The sequence below is a fragment of the Monodelphis domestica genome, chromosome 6, assembly GCF_027887165.1.
Source record: "Monodelphis domestica isolate mMonDom1 chromosome 6, mMonDom1.pri, whole genome shotgun sequence".
Taxonomy (NCBI): Eukaryota; Metazoa; Chordata; class Mammalia; order Didelphimorphia; family Didelphidae; genus Monodelphis; species Monodelphis domestica.
This window is the reverse complement of record NC_077232.1, coordinates 154,228,920-154,249,021: the sequence shown is the minus strand read 5'-3', so window position 1 is coordinate 154,249,021 and position 20,102 is coordinate 154,228,920.

Genomic DNA, 20,102 nt, shown 5'->3' with positions numbered 1-20,102 from the left:
AATGTCCCAATTTTGCCACATCGCCTCCAACATTCATTACTTTAATTTGCTGTCATGTTAGCCAATCTGCTAGGTGTGAGATGATATCTCAGAGTTGTTTTGATTTGCATCTCTCTGATTATAAAATATTTAGAACACCTTTTCATGTGCTTATTAATATTTTTGATTTCTTTATCTGAAACTTGCCTATTCATGTCCCTTGTCCATTTATCAGTTGGAGAATGGCTTGATTTTTTCTACAATTGATTTAGCTCTTTGTAAATTTGAGTAATTAGAACTTTGTAAGAGGTCTTTGTTATGAAGATTTTTTTCCCAATTTGTTGCTTCCCTTCTAATTTTGGCTGCATTGATTTAGTTTGTAAAAAACCTTTTTAATGTAATGGAATCACAATTATTTATTTTACATTTTGTGGTTTTTTTCTACTCTTGCTTGGTCTTAAAATCTTTCCTTTCCCAAAGATCTGATATGTATACTACTCTGTGTTTACCTAATTTACTTAGAGTTTTCTTCTTTATATTCAGGTCATTCATCCATTTTGAGTTTATCTTGGGGTAGGGTGTGAGGTGTTGATCCAATCCCAATCTCTCCCTTATTGTCTTCCAATTTTCTCAGCAGTTTTTATCAAATAGTGGATTTTTGTCCCAAAAGCTGGGATCTTTGGGTTTATGATAGACTGTCTTGCTGAGGTCACTTATCCCAAGTCTATTCCACTGACCCTCCTTTCTGTCTCTTAGCCAGTACCATATTGCTTTGATGACCACTGCTTTATAGTATAGTTTGAGATCTGGGACTACAAGGCCCCCTTCCTTCCCATTTTTTTTTCATTATTTCCCTGGATATCCTTAATCTTTTATACTTCCAAATGAATTCTGATATGTTTTATCCAATTCAGTAAAAAAGTTTTTGGTAGTTCAAAGGGTATGGGACTAAATAAGTAAATAAGTTTGGGTAGGGTGGTCATTTTTATTATGTTAGCTCATTCTACCCATGAGCAGTTAATGTTTTTCCAATTGTTTAGATCTAGTTTTAGTGGTGTGGAAAGTGTTTTGTAGTTGTGTTTATATAGTTCCTGTGCTTGTCTTGGCAGATAGATTCCCAAGTATTTTATGTTGTCTAGGGCTATTTTAAATGGAATTTCTCTTTCTAATTCTTGTTGTTAAGATGTGTTGGAGATATATAGAAATGCTGATGACTTATGCGGGTTTATTGTGTATCCTGCAGCTTTGCTAAAGTTGTTGATTATTTCCATTAGATTTTTAGTTGATTTTCTAGGATTCTTTAAGTAGACCATTATATCATCTGCAAAGAGTGATAACTTAGTCTTCTCATTGCCTATTTGAATACCTTCAATTGATTTTTCTTTTCCAATTGCTACTGCTAGTATTTCTAGTATAATGTTAAATCATAGAGGTGATAATGGCCATCATTGTTTCACTCCTGATCTTATTGGGAAAGGCTTCTAACTTATCTCCATTGCAGATGATGTTTGCTGATGGTTTTAGATATATACTGTTTAATATTTTTTAGGAAAGGCTCTTCTATTCTTATACTTTCTAGTACTTTCAATAGGAATGTGTGTTGTATTTTGTCAAAAGGCTTTTTTCTGCATCTATTGAGATAATCATGTGATTTTTGTTGGTTTGCTTATTCGTAAGGTCAATTATGTGGAAAGTTTTCTTAATATTGGACCATCCTTGCATTCCTGGTATACATCTCACCTGATCATAATGAATAACCTTCATGATCACTTTCTGGAGCCTTTTGCTGGTATTCTATTTAAGGTTTTTGCATCTATGTTCATTAAGGAGATTGGTCTATAGTTTTCTTTCTCTGTTTTTGACCTGCTTGATTTTGGAATCAGTACCATATTTGTGTACTAAAAGGAATTTAGTATAACTCCCTCTTTGCTTATTATGTCAGATAGTTCATATAGTATTGGTATTAGTTTTCCTTTGAATGTTTGATAGAATTCACTTGTGAATACTTCAAGCCCTGGGGATTTTTTCTTAGGGAGTTCTTTGATGGATTATTCAATTTCTTTTTCAGATACGGGATTATTTAAGAATTCTATTTCTTCTTCTGTTAATCTAGGCAATTTATATTTTTGTAAATATTAATCTACATCACCTAGATTGCCATATTTTTGACATATAATTGGGAAAAATTGTTTCTAATGATTGCCTTAATTTCCTCTTCATTAGAGGTGATGTCTCCCTTTTCATCTATATGCTATTAATTTGTTTTTCTTCTTTCTTTTTTTATTAGTTTGACCAGCATTTTATCTATTTTGTTTGTTTTTCAATATACCAGCTTCTAGTCTTATTAATTAATTCAATAGTTCTTTCACTTTTGATTTTATTAATTTCTCCCTTAATTTTTGGGATCTCTAATTTAGTTTTCATCTGGGGATTTTTAATTTGTTCGCTTTCAAGTTTTTTTGGTTTGCATGTCCAGTTCATTGACCTCTGCTCTCCCTAATTTGTTAATATATGAACCCAAGGATATAAATTTCCCCCTCAGTATTGCTTGGGCTGCCATATATTTTGAAAGGTTGCCTCATCTTAGTCATTTTCTTCAATGAAATTATTAATTGTTTCTATGATTTGTTCTTTAACTAACCAATTTTGTAGAATCATATTATTTAATTTCCAATTAATTTTTCATTTGGCTCTTCATGTACCCTTGCTGATTATTATTTTAATTACATTATGATCTGCATTTGTTTGCCATATTTTTATGCCCCAGTACATGGTCAATCTTTGTGAATGTACCATGTGCTGCTGTAAAGAAGATGTATTCCTTTTTGTCCCTATTTATTTTTCTCCATATATCTATTAACTCTAATTTTTTCTAAGACTTCATTCACATTTCTTACCTCTTTCTTATTTGTTTTTTTATTTAATTTATCTAGATTTGATAGTGGTAAGTTCAGGTCTCCCACTAGGATAGTTACTATTTATTTCCTCCTTCAGCTCCACTAGTTTCTCCTTTAGAAATTTGGGTGCTACACCATTTGGTGCATACATACTGATTACTGATATTTCCTCATTGTCTATACTGCCTTTTATCAGGATGTAGTTACCTTCCTTATCCCTTTTAATTAGATCTGTTTTTACTTTGGCTTTGTCAGATATCATGATTGCAACTCATACCTTCTTTCTCTCTGTTGAGGCCCAATAGATTTTTCTCCAACCTTTAATTCTAACCTTGTGAGTGTCTACCCGCCTCATGTGTGTTTCTTGTAGACAATATATGGTAGGATTTTGGTTTCTATACTACTCTGTTATTTGATTTCATTTTATGGGTGAGTTCATCCCATTCATATTCAAAGTTATGATTGCCACTTGTGTATTCCCCAGAATTTTGATATCCTCTTCTATTTCTGTCCTTTCTTCTTTTGCTATATCCTTTTAAACTAGTGGTTTGCTTTTAATATGTCCCCCTAATCTCCACCCTTAATATGCTTCCCTTTCTTCCCCCTCCCTTCTTCTTATGTTTTTAGGGTCTGTTATGTTCCCTCCCCATCTCTCTCTTTCCCTCCCTTTTTGTACTTCCCTCCCCCCCCCTTAGTTTTCCCTTCTCACTTTCTCTGTGGGGTAAGATAGAATTCAATGCCCCAATGGATCTAGATACTCTTCCCTCTCAGAATTTTTTCACTGAGTGTAAGATGTAAGTATTACCTTCTAACACTCTCTTCCTTTCCTTCTTATAATAGTATTCTTCCCCTCCCCTTCTGTGACAGAGGCTGGCACTAAAGAAAAAATTCCAGGCTGAAGAGTGGGTGAAACTGATCACTTCAATGGGCTAGGGGCCCCAGGAGTTTAGAATCTGGAGGGAGAGAAGACACTGGCTGGTAGAGGAGTTGGTCTCATTCAGTCTTGAGAAGCTGAAGGGAGAGGGTGAAAAAAAGACTTTATCCTGAGGGTTTCTTTTCTTTTCCTGCTTGAGACTGGAAATCTTTCCCCCCAACACTTCCCAATTGAAGGGACTTTCTGAAGAGAAACCTGAGCAGACTTTACCTCAGCACCTGTTGCCCTGAGTCTGAACTGTAGCCAAGGGGCCAAACCCAGGACAAGTCAACCTGACTTTCTCTTAGGGGGCTCAGGCTGCCAAATTCTGAGTTCCCCCAAACTCAAGGAAGGAGGGAAAAGTGTTTGGATAAAGACAAGGGCCCCTTTTCTCTCCCTTTTCTTTTCCCATTCTTCTCTGCCCATTATTCCTTTTGTATTACCTGATTTAGTTGACATTAAATGTTATCTGTTCCCCAAGCTGAGGGTGAGTGAACAGATCAAGGTGAGACCCTTTGGACTTGAGTAGTGGAGGGGGGACAAGAGGGATAAGAGTGAATTGGGGAGAGCAGCTTTATCTAAGGAGGGAAGGCAGAAAGGGGAAAATCTTCAAACCCCCTCTCCTCTCTCTGAGCCAACCTTAAACATCAGCTATCTCTCCTGAACCCGGTTTTGGAAAGGGAAGGTCTCCACTCCTTCCCCCTCTCTATACTGAAAATGTTAACCCCTCAGAATACAAATTAAACATTTATAATACACTTCCTATCTGTCTCTTTGTGTGATAAAGATTATCCTATTTATCTTATTTCTTCAAGTTTCTCCTGGTGTTATCTTTGATTTCCCCCTCCCTTTTTCTTTTCTTTTCTTTTTTTTTTTTGCATATCATCTTATACCACTTATTACCCCAATCTCTTCCTATGAATGATTCTTCTAATTACTATAATAGTGAATATAATTTTTCAGAGTTGCAAATAACATTTTCCCATATATTAATATGAACAATTTGATCTTATTGAAGCTCTTAAAGAAAAAAGTTTAAAAAAAATGTCCCCTTTTCCCTCTCTTTTTTATTTACTTTTTCATGTTTCTCTTGATCTATGTGTTTGGATATCAAACTTTCCACTTAGTTCTGGTCTTTTTTTTTTTTACAAACACTTGGAAATCTTCTATTTTGTTGAATGCCCATTTTTTATGGGTTAGTGATTCTTGGTTGAAGACCCATTTCTCTTGCCTTTCTGAATATCATTGTCTTGTGGTCATTTAGTGTGGAAGCTGCCAGATCTTCTTTAATCCAGATTGGTGCTACTTGATATCTGTTGTCTCTTTTGGGCTTCTTGTAAAATTTTCTCTTTAGGTTGGAAACTCTTGAATTTGGCAATTACATTCCTGTGAGTTGTCTTTTGAGGATTTAGTATAGAGGGTGTTTTAAGAACTCTTTCAATGTTTATTTTGTCCCCTTGCTCAAGAACATCAGTGCAATTTTCTTGAATAATTTCTTGTAGTATGATGTCAAGATTTCTGTTTATTTCTGGGTTTTCAGGTAGACCAATGATTCTGAAATTGTCTCTTCATAATCTGTTTTCCTGATATGTCATCTTGTCAGTGAAATGTTTTATGTTTTCTTCTACTTTGTCAGTCTTTTGACTTTGCTTCATTAATTCCTTGCTCTTTTGCAAGATCATTGCCTTCTAATTCCCTAATTCTGGTCTTAAAAGACTAGTTTTCCTTTTCGGTTTGGTCTATCCTGCTTTTCATGGCTTCCAGCTATTTCTCCAATTTGGAGTTCTTGTCCTTTAAACTGTTATTTTTTTTAACTATTTCCCACTTTTCTTGCCAGAAGGTTTTCATCTTTTTGATAAACTCCAATTTAAATTCTTCAAGAGCTTGTGGTCAATTTCCCTTTTTTGGGGAAGGTTTTGGTGCATATACTTGTATTTTCTCTTCTGCTATTTCCTCTGTAGTCTGGATTTTTCCTCCATAAAAATTATTCAGGGTCATCGCTTTCTTCTTGTTTTTTCTTGGTGTTGGGAAGTTGTTCCTCAATACTGTTTGCCATCACTATGGTGGTTTTTCCTTCCCTTTCCAGTCAGAAGTCTAAGTGAGGAGGGCAGGCTTTCTGTGTATGGAGCTAAGGAGCAAGGATTTTGCCTGAGGCCACCTCTCAAGTCTCTGAAGTTTCTACTGTTTGCTGCCATTCTCTGTGATATCTCTCCACAGGTGCCCACAGTCTGTGCTCCTCAGCCTGCTGGGATTCCAGGTTTAGCTACTCTCAGAAGTAGGTCTTTGGTGGTCTTAGTCATCTGCCAAGGACCTAGAGGTACCCTCACTCACTGTAGAGGTGCCCCTTACTCATTCCCTGATTCTAGTGTGTACTGGCTCTAACTCTGGTTCAGTATGTGGGATGAGGGAGGGTAGACCAGCTCAGGTTTTGATGGAAGCTTTTTCACCCCCTTATAGTGTAGAAATTCCCCAATCCCACGTACCTTCAATGTTGCGCCCTACTATAGAGTCCCTATGTTCATATGAACTTGGATTTTTGGTCTTTTGGGGATAGTCTATATTAAAAGATTCTAAGGAGAGGAAGAGTCCTGCATCTAGACTACTGCCATGTTTACTGGGAAGTCAACATTAATCAAATTAAAGAAACAAAATGACTAATCATGAGGACAAGATGTATAATCTAATCCAAATATTAAAAAAAACCTCCAGTAAAAATGATATATATTAATATCATTCTGAAATACTACCAAAAACAATTGTTGAAAGCAAACAGTAAAATGTATAAGATTTAAATTAGTGTTTAATACTTCAAGTATTATTTTTTAAGTTTATTATCTGACAAAATAGAATCATTTGACTAAGTTTTTCGGCTTAAAAAAATCCAGCTCCACCAAAGCCACTATAGGAATAAAAAAAAAGATCAAGTGATGGGAAATGCACAGAATTTATATCCTGCCGTCAGCAGTACATAACAACAGTAAGAGATTGGGGTACTGAGAATTCTAATTTTGCTGGGAATTGTAGTTTTCTGGGGATTGTAGTTTTTAGGGTAACAGATTCTAATTACATAAATGCTATAATATTTGAAAGAGTGGGAGACAAAAATTGTAAGAGTTAAAATGGTTGAGGTTGTAAACTGTAGTGAGTAAAATAGTGGAAGATATAAATTGTAGTAGATATAAGAGTGGGTAAATTGTGACCACAGGAAATATGTTTTCACTACAGTGTCTCATTTTAAATCAATATTTAAAGTGGTCGCCAGGGAAATATTCCCAATTATGGATATACCCAAGTCAATGGGGTTTTTTTAGAGAATTTAATTAATAATAAATGAGGAATCAAAGAAAGAGAGAGAGAGAGAGAGAGAGAGAGAGAGAGAGAGAGAGAGAGAGAGAGAGAGAGAGAGAGAGAGAGAAAGGAAATAAATGAGAAAATAATGGGCTGGCCCAGGCAGCCCTGGCCAACCCAGGCCTAAGCCCTAAAAGAAAAGATCAGTAAGCCAGTTATCACTCACCATATGATCTGTTCAAGCGTGGATTCTAGTGACACCAGGCCAGCATCATCTCAGCTGCCTTCACCAGCTCAATCCTCAATCTGAATTTTTCAGATTCTCCCTTGAGCTCCTATCTGAGCTCCTATTTAAAGGGCAATTTCTCCTATGTCACCTCCCCTAAGTCCTTACATCTACCAATCACAGTAGATGTTTTCCAAAGGACAGCCCATTCTGAATTCACACCTGAGTAGACTAATCCTTTTAGTAATCCACACCTGAGTAGGTTAGAATCTCTGAGTAAGTTTTTTCCTCTTTGCTCCTTGTAAGTTCATAAGTTGCCTGACCTTTTTAGGTACTTAGCACCCCTTTGTATTAATTCTAAAAATAGGCATGGCTAAAGTATTGGGTTTAAGTATTTTTCATTGTTCAGCAAGGAGTTTTCTCCCCTAAAGCTGTCTTAAGTACGGGTGGAGTAGAGGTCTTCCCATTTTTGATCTAAGTAAAGTTCTCACTGTCCAAATGGGGAGTGGTCCCAATAGGGAAATGTCCCAATGGAGAATTCCCCAATGGGGAATTTTTTAACATTCACAAGTGTGAGAAATTTCAAGACTCACAATGCTGTTACATTTTGATTTAGTAAATAAGAAAAATTATCAAGAAATGACTAAACTGGACTTCCAGGTAATCATGGCTTCAATCTAGACACCACAAGCTTCCTCTCCCCGGCACTGAACGAAATAGACTACATCAAAGGAGCATAAAAATCACCTCTGGAGAAACAGAAGGACTCCCCAGTACTCCTCAGTACCCCACAGAGGTGAAGGTACTTGGGGTTTGAACATTTCCACACTATAATAAGAAGGAAAAGCTTGCACAGAAATGTGAACTGAGCCTCCCTTCCACCCCCACCTCCCCCACCAAACCAGAGTGAGCTACCGGAGCACTCACTGGGACAGCGAGTGAGTGGGGAATTTCTCTGTCTGGGGGGGGGCACTCCAGGGTCCTTGGGATCTGGGGACTGCCAGGAAAAAACATCTCACGGAAGTTGCATGGGAGAATCCTGCGCTGAGCACAGGGGGCCCAGGGAGCTGTACTCAGGGAGGTTGCGCTGAGCATCTGGGTGGAGCTAAACACCAGGGGCAGACCACACACTGATTATCTGGGCAGAGCTGACCACCTGGGTGGTTGTGCTGAGAACAGGAGCCTGCGCTCTAAGAAACCTCAGAGGCGGGGAAGAACTAGTCTGAGGCAACCTAAATTCACAGAAAACCCACCCATATTACCCAGACCCCAGACCAAAAAAGAAAAGGGAATAAAACCACCAAAGGGATGGCTCACATGGCCCAAAATCAAGCCTCCAGGAAGAATGGGAAAAAGGTGACTATTGAAAACTTTTATGGTGGGAGTACCCAAGGAAAAGAAGAGAATGTGGATGAAATAAAAAAAAAAAATCAGAACATGCCTCCCAAAATGGAAACTATCAACAAGCTCTGGAAGATCTCAAACTGGAGCTTACCCAAAAGATGGAAACCTGGAAAGAAAAATGGGAGAAAGAGATCAACAGTCTGACATATAAGATTGCTCAATTGGAAAAGGAGCTCGAAGCATCCAATAGAAGGGCAGACAAAGCTGAAAAGCAAAACCAGTCCCTAACAACCAGAATTAAGTAACTTGAAGAAAGTGAGATCATAAAACAGCAAGAATCAATAAAGCAAAGCCAAAAAATTAATGAATTAGAAGAAAACATAAAATATCTCACTGAAAAGGTCACAGACTTGGAAAACAGAGGAAGAAGAGACAACCTCCTAATTATCAGCCTCCCAGAAAAACCAGAGATAAACAATAAACTCGATGTTATTCTACAGGAGATTATGAAAGAAAATTGCCCACCCATTCTGGAGCAAGGGGGAAAAATAGAAATAGAAAGGGTTCCTAGAACACCCTCTATACTAAATCCCCAAAAGACAACCCCTTGCCAAATTCGAGAGCTTCCAAGAAAAGGAGAAAATCCTACAAGAAGCCAAGAAGAGGAGCTTCAGATATAGGGGGGCTCCCAAAAGGATCACACATGACTTAGGGGATAACACACTAAGAGACTGCAAAGCATGGAACACAATATTTAGAAAGGCAAGAGAGCTGGGTCTCCAACCAAGAATCAACTACCCAGCAAAACTGACTATATACTTCCAGGGGGAATTATGGGCATTCAACAAAATAGAAGATTTCCAAGCATTTGCTAAGAAAAGACCAGAACTTAGTGGAAAATTTGGTATCCAAGCACAGAAAGCAAGAGAAACATGAAAAAGTAAATATGAAAGAAAGGGAAAAGAAGATAAATCTTATCTTTTTCTTTAAGTCAAACTCTCTTCTATAAGGACTACATTTACATCAAATTATATATATATATATTAATATGTGGGGAAAATGTTTTGTTGAACTCTCAAAAATTGTATGCATCATAAGAGTAGTTAGAAGAAATATGCATAGGGAACGATTGGGGCATTAAAAAGATTTGGGGAAAGTGGGGGCAAAAAAAGGAAAAGGGAGGGGGGGAACCTTCAATAATACTAACATTTACTTCAAGAAATGTGGGGGCACTTAATAGAATAATCTTTCCCATATAAAGATACACATGGGAAGGGGAGGGGAAGAACTCTCATAGGAGAAGGAGAGGAAGAGAGCATGAAGTGGAATTACTTAAACCTTACTCTCAGTGAAATCAAATCTGAGAAGGAAGAACATCTAGATCCAGTGGGATCCTGAATTCTATCTTATCCAACAGGGCAAGAAAGAAAGGAAAATTAAGGAGGGGTGGGGGGAAGGGATTACAAAACGGAGGGAAGGAGAGGGGGGAGGGGAAGGGAGCATAACAAGGGAGGGGCTAGAAAGGGAAGCATATCAAGGGAGGGGACTAGGGGGACTGACCTAAAGTAAACCACTGGTTCAAAAGGAGATAACTAAAAAAGAACGGTCAGAACTAGGGGAAGATATCAAAATGCCAGCAAATCCACAAATGACAATCATAACTTTGAACGTGAATGGAATGAACTCACCCATAAAAAGTAGACAAATAGCAGATTGGATTAGAATCCAAAACCCTACCATTTGTTGTCTTCAAGAAACACATATGAGGTGGGTTGACACTCACAAGGTTAGAATTAAAGGTTGGAGTAAGACCTTTTGGGCCTCAACTGATAGAAAGAAGGCAGGAATTGCAATCATGATATCTGAAAAAGCCAAAGCAAAAATAGACCTGATCAAAAGGGATAGGGAAGGTATTCTGTTAAAAGGGAGTATAGACAATGAGGAAATATCACTAATCAACATGTATGCACCAAATGGTATAGCATCCAAATTTTTAATAGAGAAACTAGGAGAATTGAAGGAGGAAATAGACAGTAAAACCATATTAGTGGGAGACTTGAACCAACCACTATCAAATTTAGATAAATCAAACCAAAAAATAAGCAAGAAAGAGGTAAAAGAGGTGAATGAAATCTTAGAAAAATTAGAGTTAATAGACATATGGAGAAAAATAAATAGGGACATAAAGTAATACACCTTCTTTTCAGCACCACATGGCACATTCACAAAAATAGATCATACACTAGGTCACAGAAACATGGCACTCAAATGCAGAAAAGCAGAAATAATAAATGCAACCTTTTCAGATCACAAGGCAATAAAAATATCGATCGTTAAGGGTACATAGAGAGCCAAATCAAAAATTAATTGGAAATTAAATAATATGATACTCCAAAATCAGTTAGTTAGAGAAGAAATCATAGAAACAATTAATAATATTGTTGAGGAAAATGACAACAGCGAGACATCCTTTCAAACCTTATGGGATGCAGCCAAGGCAGTACTTAGAGGAAAATTCATATCCCTGAGTGCATATATTAACAAATTAGGGAGGACAGAGATCAGGGAATTGAAAATGCAAATCAAAAAACTTGAGAACAAACAAATTAAAAACCCCCAGAAGAAGACCAAACTAGAGATCCTAAAAATTAAGGGAGAAATTAATAAAATCAAAAGTGAAAGAACTATTGAGCTAATAAACAAGACTAGAAGCTGGTACTTTGAAAAAACAGACAAAATAGACAAAGTACTGGTCGATCTAATTAAAAAAAGGAAAGAAGAAAGACAAATTAACAGCATCAAGGATGAAAAGGGGGATCTCACCTCCAATGAAGAGGAAATTAAGGCAATCATTATAAACTACTTCGCCCAACAATATGGCAATAAATATACCAACCTTGATGATATGGATGAATATTTACAAAAATATAAATTGCCTAGACTAACAGAAGAAGAAATAGATTTCTTAAATAATCCCATATCAGAAAAAGAAATCCAACAGGCCATCAAAGAATTCCTAAGAAAAAATCCCCAGGGCCTGATGGATTCACCAGTGAATTCTATCAAACATTCAAAAAACAGCTAACTCCAATACTATACAAACTATTTGACATAATAAGCAAAGAGGGAGTTCTACCAAACTCCTTTTATGACACAAACATGGTACTAATTCCAAAGCCAGGCAGGCCAAAAACAGAGAAAGAAAATTATAGACCAATCTCCCTAATGAATATAGATGCAAAAATCTTAAATAGGATACTAGCAAAAAGACTCCAGCAAGTGATCAGAATAATCATTCACCATGATCAAGTAGGATTCATACCAGGGATGCAGGGCTGGTTCAATATTAGGAAAACCATCCACATAATTGATCACAACAACAAGCAAACTAACAAAAATCACATGATTATTTCAATAGATGCAGAAAAAGCCTTTGATAAAATACAACACCCATTCCTATTAAAAACACTGGAAGGCATAGGAATAGAAGGATCGTTTCTAAAAGTAATAAACAGTATATATCTAAAACCATAAACTAATATCATCTGCAATGGGGATGAACTAAATCCATTCCCATTAAGATCAGGAGTGAAAAAGGATGCCCATTAACACCTCTATTATTTGACATTGTATTAGAAACACTAGCAATAGCAATTAGAGAAGAAAAAGAAATTGAAGGCATTAAAATAGGCAAGGAGGAGACCAAATTATCGCTCTTTGCAGATGACATGATGGTCTACTTAAAGAATCCTAGAGATTCAACCAAAAAGCTAATTGAAATAATCAACAACTTTAGTAAAGTTGCAGGATACAAAATAAACCCACATAAGTCATCAGCTTTTCTGTATATCTCCAACACAGCTCAGCAGCAAAAACTAGAAAGAGAAATTCCATTCAAAATCACCTTAGAGAAAATAAAATACCTAGGAATCTATCTCCCGAGACAAACACAGGAACTATATGAACACAACTACAAAACACTTTCCACACAACTAAAACTAGACTTAACAATTGGAAAAACATTAACTGCTCATGGGTAGGATGAGCAAATATAATAAAAATGACCATCCTACCCAAATTCATGTATCTATTTAGTGCCATACCCATGGAACTTCCTAAAATTTTTTTTTACTGATTTCGAAAAAACCATAACAAAGTTCATTTGGAAGAACAAAAGATCAAGGATATCCAGGGAAATAATGAAAAAAAAATACAAAGGAAGGGGGCCTTGCTATCCCAGATCTCAGACTATATTATAAAGCAGCAGTCACCAAAACAATCTGGTACTGGCTAAGAGACAGAAATGAGGATGAGTAGAATAGACTCCGGATAAGTGACCTCAGCAAGACAGTATACGATAAACCCAAAGATCCCAGCTTTTGGGACAAAAATCCACTATTTCATAAAAACTGCTGGGAAAATTGGAGGACAATGTGGGAAAGATTAGGTTTAGATCAACACCTCATACCATACACCAAGATAAATTCAAAATGGGTGAATGACTTGAACATAAAGAAGGAAACTATAAGAAAATTGGGTAAACACAGAATTGCATACATGTCAGACCTTTGGGAAGGGAAAGGCTTCAAAACCAAGCAAGACTTAGAAAGAGTTACAAAATGCAAAATAAATATTTTGGAATACATCAAATTAAAAAGGCTTTGTACAAACAAAACCAATGTAACTAAAATCAGAAGGGAAGCAACAACTTGGGAAACAATCTTCATAAAATCCTCTGATAAAGGTTTAATTACTCAAATTTACAAAGAACTAAATCAATTGTACAAAAAATCAAGCCATTGTACAATTGATAAGTGGGCAAGGGACATGAACAGGCAGTTCTCAGCCAAAGAAATCAAAACTATTAATAAGCACATGAAAAAGTGTTCTAAATCTCTTATAATCAGAGAGATGCAAATCAAAACAACTCTGAGGTATCACCTCCCACCTAGCAGATTGGCTAACATGACAGCTATGGAAAGTAATGAATGCTGGAGGGGATGTGGCAAAGTAGGGACACTAATTCATTGCTGGTGGAGTTGTGAATTGATCCAACCATTCTGGAGGGCAATTTGGAACTATGCCCAAAGGGTGATAAAAGTGTCTGCCCTTTGATCCAGCTATAGCACTGCTGTGTTTTTTTTACCCCCAAAGAGATATTAAGGAAAAAGACTTGTAAAAGAATATTCATAGTTGAGCTCTTTGTGGTGGCCAAAAATTGGAAAACGAGGGGATGCCCATCAATTGGGGAATGGCTGAACAAATTGTGGTATATGTTGGTGATGGAATACTATTGTGCTAAAAGGAATAATAAAGTAGAGGAATTCCATGGAGACTGGAACAACCTCCAGGAAGTGATGCAGAGTGAAAGGAGCAGAACCAGGAAAATATTGTACACAGAGACTGATACCCTGTGGTACAATCGAAGGTAATGGACTTCTCCATTAGTGTCAATGCAATGTCCCTGAACAATCTGAAGGGACCTAAAAATTACTATCCACAAGCAGAAGATAAACTGTGGGAGTAAAAACACCAATGAAAAGCAACTGCTTGACTACAGGGGTTGAGGAGATATGACTGAGGAGAGACTCTAAATGAACACTCTAATTCAAATACCAACAACATTGAAATGGGCCCGAGTCAAGAACACATGTGATAACCAGTGGAATTGTGCATCGGCTATGGGAGAGGTAAAGGTGGTGGGAGGCGGGGCAGGGAGGAAAAGAAAATGATCTTTGTTTCCAGTGAATAATGTTTGGAAATGACCAAATAAACTAATGTTTAAAATTAAAAAAATAAAGAAATGACTAAACCATTAAATATATTATCTTGGATTAGTTAGTTATTATTTAAAAAGTTATTTTTTGAAAAAAAGAAATTCAGTTGTTGGTCAAAAGAAAAGTAATTGTCAAGAGACCAAATAATCTAAAGCACTAAAGAACTGAGGGAAATTTAAAGAGTGATGAGCATGTAATGAAGCCAAATTGAACTAATATTTTGTCAATTTAATCCTTGTTTCCTATAGATCAGTCCATTTTATGGGAGCAGGGGGACATAAACAAGAATTAAAAGGGGAACTAGTTGTTCACCACTTTTTCCCACACAGATTTAAGATTGTGAACAGAATTACATAGTAATGTCTTCAAGCTCAAAACAAACTGTAGAAACTGTGGGAGAATAGAATTAGCTCAATGTAAGCAAAAGACTGCAGTAGGATTGGGAGTAATAAGAAACTAGATAAAGGAAATAAAAAGGAGGGAGGGAAGAAAGGGGGACATACATTTTCACCCCTAAAGTGCGAATTGACTAGAACTAAAGCCATTATGAGTCTTCTGTCATGTTGTGAAAAAGAGAGAAGTTATAAGAGATTTGCAAGGCATGCATGCAAGACAGAAAGCTGAAGACATCATCTGTCAGTCAAAATGAAGAGGCAAATGAAAGGTAAGGGAAATGACCAGTCCTCTGCCTTGAGAGACAGGATGACTCCCGCCAACCCAACTGCTTCTTTCATGGAGTAATATTTTAGGAATGAGTAATATTTAAGGAGTAAGGTTGCTTGAAAAACAAGCAACCCAACAAAATACCCAGGATCTCATTCTAATGGAGTTTGGAGGGATGGAAATTCACTCAAAAAAAGGGAAATGGCTTCTTGTCACTAAATTCTTTATATTAGATTACTGCAACAGAATATAACCAAATAGGAGACTCTTAACAGTTTAATTGTCAAAGGCATGGCTCTCCCAGATATCTAATATCTCACAATAGGTCTAAGATAACAATATATGGGGGACAGGAAGATAGAGCATCCTTATACCCAGAACAGAAGTGTGTCCTACACTGCTTCCTATAGTTGGCGTTATACCATCACTTCCACGGAGAAGTGTGAATCACTTGCCTTAGCAATAAGAAATAAAGGGAATGACTCCTGTTTAGAGGATCAGCAAACATTGCCATGTTCTACTCTACATCCAAATAAGATTCTCAAGTATTGTTGAATGGAGAGCTGCCATATGTGTCACATCTCCAACTCTTGCCACATATCTCCTTTATATTCCTAAATGTGCTGTATTTGTTACTTTTGGCAGAGATGATAGGATCCAGGAGACAGATCTTCCACTAGAGAGAGGACAAGCCTTTGAAAAATTCTTTTAACATAACTAAAATTCATTGGTAACTCCTTTGAGATTTCAAATATATGCTATAATGACATAGTTGGGGCCATTTCTTCCTGAGCTTTGACTTTACTTTTATAAATTATGTCTCTTTCTCTTTATTTTTTCTCCTTCACTTCACCGTCTTTATTTTCAATTTTATAATGCCAAGAACAGGCTTAAAATTCTCTGTACAGCATCTTGAATTCTTTGGAGGAATAGCACTTTAGAAATTTAACAAATAAATAAAGCAGCAAATTAATGAGAAGCAGCCGTCTAGAATCCTCATGGAATGCCACATAAAAGAATCCTTCGGCTTAGGGAGAATCATTCCTTTCAGATTCTGCTAGGAAGTCAGCTTATTTGGTCTTTGCCAGAGTCAGAGCATTAGACATTAAAGATTCTATTTATGTTACAGTGTGCTCTGTAGTGCCAGACCCTGACTTATGGTGGTAGTAAGGGATGTTCTATTGATGTGAATTGTCTAAGAATGTTTTCTAATTGTAAACCTTAAAGTAATAAATTACTCCCAGAAGGGTTTGAGAGGTAGGGTGCAATGTCAGTATATGGACTATGAGCCACACCAGAAGAGCAGGAACAGAATTGCAGCTGATAGCTAGGCTGAAGGTTAAGAGCCTAGTTAGTGGTCACCAGTTTAAGGATATATTTGTCAATTCAAATCTGCCAGAGAGCTAAAAACAGAGACCAGTCAGCACAGAGAGAAGTTCCAAATTAGAACAGATAAGTCTGAGAAGGAATCTTGGAAATTGAGCAATAGTGCTTTCAATATTCAAGCTCACAAAGGCGTTATAGGAGACGCTTAATGTCATTGATCTAAGTGACATGACCTTTAGAGAATAATTTTGATAGTTTATTCGGTATACTTTTTAAATAACAAGTTTTAAAAATTATTTTGTCCCCACTAATCTTTCCCAATGAGCAAATTATAAAGGAAAGAAATAGTAACAACTCCTCCCAACAAATCTGTCAGCATATGGCTACATAATCCAACAAAGCAAATTCCCATATTAGCCAAAAATAGCTTTCTTTTTCTGAATTTTGAGTTCATCATCTTTCTTTCAAAAGGCATGTAGAATGTTTCATCTTCATTCTTTTGGTCTTCTAGATAGTCATTGTATTTATTAGTCCTGGGGTCTTTCAATGTTCTTTTTCTTCTATAATGCTATTATCATTGTATATTCTCCAGATGCTAACCACCTGGCTACTGCATTATTTCGTAAAAACCTTCCCAGTTTCTTCTGAAATTGTCTATTCCGTCATGTATTAGAGCACACCTAAAAGGCAAGGGATGGATGAAAGGATACCAGTATTTTTTAAAGCACCTACTTTGTGCATTGCACTGTACTAAGCATTTTACAAAATTACCTCATTTGATAATATTTGTGAATTTGTAATATTCTATTGCTTTAATATACCATACTTTGTTTAGCTATTCTCTAGAAGGTATATTCCACCTTGTTTTCTGAATTGGGGGTACCACATATTATTGCTTTAATAAAATGCTTTCAAATATGTACTTATTTCCTTTCTTTGATTTCTTTGGGGATACTGACCTAGTGGTTATATAGCTGGGTCAAAGGGTAAGCAAAGTTTAGTAACTTTCTGAGCATAGTTCCAAATTGCTTTCCAAAATAGCTGGAGAAATCCACAGCTCAAACAGTACATCAATGTGTCTGTTTTTCCACTCCCTATAGGGCAAGTGGTATAATATCTCCATAAAGGGCAGAACCAGTCATTGCATATTACATTCTGGCTAGGGTTTTTGCTCTGGACAGACAAATCAGAAATAAAGGCAAAATATTGTACTCAAGAACAATTACAGGGGAGAAGGCAAACAACAGAAATGCACTAGAAATGACCCGGGAAACCTCTGTTTGTAGCTAGCTTGAGATGGAAAAGTATTTAGGTGAGGTCAGCACTATTACTGGCCACACATGATTTAACTGTTTTAATTTGGGAGAATATCAGACTCCAGAATGACAAAGAAAGCCTCTTTTTTTCTCTCCCTTCAAAAAGAATATGAATTTAATCATCTTCTAAATGGGGAGGGAGGGGGGACCAAGTAGCTCATGCCTTGATTTTAGTATTAAATTTAAAATTAAAAAATTTTGAAAAGAATTAAGCATGGTAATTTGTCTTCTTCTATCCACTGCTATATTTATAGATAGGGAAACCAAGTCAAGAAATCATAGGGCTATGTGTTTGATGATGTTTAAAACAAGATGTGTTTCCATTTTTCTCAGACCAACAGCCTGACATTTCAAAAGATAAGAAGTACTGCTCAGCTTGAATGAACTCAGAAATATCTCTGAGAATGTATTTGAACTCATCTTTTGAAATGTCAGTTTGGGACCCAGTGATATGAGTAACTCTTTGTGAACCCCCCCCCAAAAAAAGGGGGGATTAAAACTCCCAAAGAAAATTTTCTAAACATATGTTTCCAGACTAATAAGTCCTTGCCGATTATACAGAATATGTTGCAAGTAGATCTAGGAGGTCAAAAGTCATGAAAATATAAGAAGTCAAAGAGCAAATAAGATATTGTACTTAAAAGCATTTTACAAATCCTCTAGTGCTATGTAAATGTCAGCTGTTATTATCATTTGAGTACTTAATACACATCATTTGATGAAAATTGTTTTCTTTTCTCTTCAAATATGTATGAAGAATGTCTTATTCCATTCACACTTAGTATATGCCAATGGAACATGGTAAAATTCATAAATCAGGAAATGGATTGAATATATATTACCCAGGGAACCTCTTTGCAAAATTTTCAGATCAGCCCCACCAATGTATTTAGTAGACAAGGGATAGTTCTGCCATAGTGAATTTTTTATTTGAAGTTTTCATACAAAAATATAGAAGAATTCAATTTATATGTCAAATCCTTTCCCTTTTTTCAATAACAGTAAAAAGTATTGCAATAGGCAGAGTTATAGGGAGAAAAATATATATATATATATACACACATAGTAGATAAAGTTCATTTTGGAAAATTAAGGATTTCCATATTCCAAAAAGCCCCATTGTTATCTTTTGATCATCAAGTTCCCTAAGACAAACCTGCAAAGGTCCAAAAAGATTTGGTCCTCCTGACTTTTCTTCAATCACAATGTCCCTGTGTTATGTATAAATCTTTCAAGGTTTTTCTTCCAGCTAGGTGATAAACTAATCCATATTGATATGCTAATGAACCTAAAGGATTAGTGCATTTTCAAGATAACATATTTGCATTTTAACTGAGGCTTGCAAAAGATAATACCTTAACCCAAATGAGACCCTAATGGTGGAAATGTCAGGTTGTATAATAGTCTGGTGGAAGAGGTATTTGTGACCAAATGAATCTTTGGCCAGATTAATGTCTGCCTAATGAAAACAGAGGTATCCCTCAGCAGAAGGACTATTTCCTTCCTTCCTTCTTTCCTTCCTTCCTTCCTTCCTTCCTTCCTTCCTTCCTTCCTTCCTTCCTTCCTTCCTTCCTTCCTTCCTTCCTTCCTTCCTTTCTTTCTTTCCTTTTTTTTCTTTCTTGTATGAAAGTGGATTCATTTGCCCTTTTTTCCCTCTTTAATGGCCAACTTTAGATTCATGAATGAAGGACCCATTTTCAAACCAAACTCACAATTGATTCAATGCAAAGGCATTTGATGAGTCACATACTTTCTAAGAAACTGTCAATAATGACATGTGAAACCATTTTCAAATGTGAACTAAAAGGCATGTCAGTGTCTTGACTGGCTGCAATCAAGTTTAGTAAAAACCATCAATACTATATCATGCCCATCTCCTCTCAGTGCTTTAAAGAAAACTAATGACATTTTTCTCTCCTTTTACTTTTATGTTAGGTTGTGCGTGAACATTTGAAATAAAACAAATGCAAGAAAAGACAATTAACTCTTTAAAAAAACATTAATAACATTCGTGATTCTTATTGGGAATAACACTTTGCAGATTTTCTGCCACAAATACTCAAATACAAACTGATTCCCCTGCATAAACTACTGTGCTTTGGGATTACCTCTTCCTGACATAACATAATGAGATGTTACCTAATTTTAGAATTAGGAAAAGCATAATAATAATCAAGTATTTTCAGCCCACATAGCATAAGTAGAAGATAAAACTAGTCCGTCAAGGACTGAACAAACTCAATTTTGGGCTTGTAGAATATTTTTTTTTTAAAAAGGGTGGTCAAAGGATGATGAGGAAATGAGAGTAACTTCTGATAAACTGGATATGTAGTATTTCAGGGAACATGAGCAAAAAAATGGGGGTTCCCAATA